General features: G+C 37.8%; 1 protein-coding gene across 4 annotated transcripts in view; it reads left to right on the top strand.

Moving 5' to 3' along the window:
• The first annotated feature begins 289 nt into the window (after window positions 1-289).
• The window catches only part of Herc3 (HECT and RLD domain containing E3 ubiquitin protein ligase 3), a 146,117-nt gene continuing 144,421 nt past the window's right edge, over window positions 290-1,985 (top strand). For all 4 annotated transcript variants that reach the window (XM_010610486.1, XM_010610487.1, XM_010610488.1 and 1 more), the window contains exon 1: window positions 290-354. The gene's annotated coding sequence lies outside the window, so the exon portion shown is untranslated. The remainder of the gene's footprint in view (window positions 355-1,985) is intronic.

Consider the following 1,985-nt stretch of genomic DNA (forward strand, 5'->3'; position numbering starts at 1 on the left):
CGCCCTTTTATTACTTTGTTTTGAGACAGGGTCTTGCTAAGTCCAACTTGCTGTCCTTGAACTTGTGATCCTCCTGCCTCAGCTTTCTGAATAGCTGGGAATATAGGCATGTGCCACCTTGCCCAGCTTTGAGTTATCCTAACCAAATTCCAGTCTTGAGATACAGTGTTTGGGGAATATTCAAGCTGGGATAGTTAAAGTATTATTTTCAGAAGTTTACTCCTATCTTTTTACTTTTAATAATGCTTTTGCACAGTTCTGTACTAATATTTGTTATTTCTTCAACTTGCAGCTCTCCAGGGTGAAGTGAAACAGTTCTGGCTTCTGATCTGAATGTCAAGTGTGTGATCTATGGTGAGTTAAATTTCTCTGAACCTCCATCTTCTCATCTTGTAAATGGTGATAATATCTCACAGACTCGATAGGATTAAACAAGATAATGTAAGTAAGGAACTCCACCCAGCATGGCTGCTTAGGAGGGACCCTAACACACTAATACCTTCCTGCATGAGGGTAGTGAAGAGAACAAGGTGAACCTAGGAGAGTGGAACCTAGTGTCTGATCTCTGCTTCAGCTCCTTACTTGTTAGAGGTCCAGAGTTACTCTGATGGACATGTGCCAACTTCCTACAAGGGATGTGATCATTATGTACTAAATACATGTACTAATAAACTAAAATTTGAAAAACCAAAGTTACTTGGCCCGTAAAGGCATCAATTGCCATTAAATTGAGGTTAGAAGTATAAGTCTCTTGCCTAGAGGTTGGATGGAGTAGGCTGTTAAACTCTCCTTAAATAAAATCCCTTTAATGACATATTTTATTCTCTTTAGACATCTACTACTTTTAAGAATAATAGTTGTTGGTGGCAGGATCTGTGTTTCTGTGTAAGTGAACTGTTTTATCTTTAAGTCAGGGTGAACATGAAGAAGGGTGGTTAATTCCATTGTTACTGCTCTTTTCTCCACTTCCCTTGGGCTGAACTAGTTTCTGGTTTCCCATAAACATCACTAGTGGTTTAATTACCATGAACTCACTTATGCAACTTCTTCTTTAAAGATTTTTAAAATCAGAAAAAGAGTGTGGCTTTTGTGGCTTTTGTTTGAGAGAGAGTATAGTGTGATGTTTAAGAATGTGAACAGTGGATCCTAGTAGAGGAGATTTGAATCCTGCCTTTGACTTAATAAATTTTCATTCAACTGCTTATTTACATGTTCCTGGTCAAGTGACTTAATCTTGCTAATACTGAGGGTTCCAAAGTGGTTTTGCCAATTTACATTCCTACTACCTGTGTGTAAGAATTGTGGCTGTTCTGTATCCTTGACTTAACAAAAGGGGAAGTAAATATCTATGTAAAGTTTTTAGCACAGGTTCAGACACACAGTAGCAGGCTTGTAGTTAAAACGAATGCTACTTTTTCTTTGTTCAGAAACTGTTAAATCCCTACTATATGCCAAACCCTAGTCTGTTCTCTGTGAATAAAGAAATAAATAAAGATAGTTCTTTATTCGTGGAGCTTCCACAGCTACATAGAATTCCATGCTGTCAGTTCTAGAATGCACCCCAGCTCATGCTGATGATATCAACTCTCGCTATGTAGTGTTTCAGGTATAAAAGACATTCTGCTTTCATAGTCTGCTAAAATGGAGTCAGGAGAGTGCAGCTTAGAGTTATTATGTTTTGTTCCTGCGTGGGGAATTCTTATTCAGTATGGAAGACAAAGCTGTTTAAAATTGATATTGTGGGAATTCTGGTTTCTCAGATTGAGGTTCCATCATTCACTAGGCATCTGTCCAACTTTTCTTGTGTTCCTGAACTCTTCTGAGAACAGCAGACACAAAGGTGAATAAAGCCTGTTCCTCCCCGGAGAAGCTTCCAGTGGAAGCTTGGTGGGGATGTAAGAAACAGTGATACTGTTTCAACAGTGCTTTTCTTTTTCTTTCTTTCTTTCTTTTTCTTTTTCTTTTTTTTTTTTTTTTTTTTTTTT

The sequence above is a fragment of the Fukomys damarensis genome, unplaced genomic scaffold (genome assembly GCF_012274545.1).
Source record: "Fukomys damarensis isolate Sample0158 unplaced genomic scaffold, DMR_v1.0_HiC HiC_scaffold_32, whole genome shotgun sequence".
Lineage (NCBI taxonomy): Eukaryota > Metazoa > Chordata > Mammalia > Rodentia > Bathyergidae > Fukomys > Fukomys damarensis.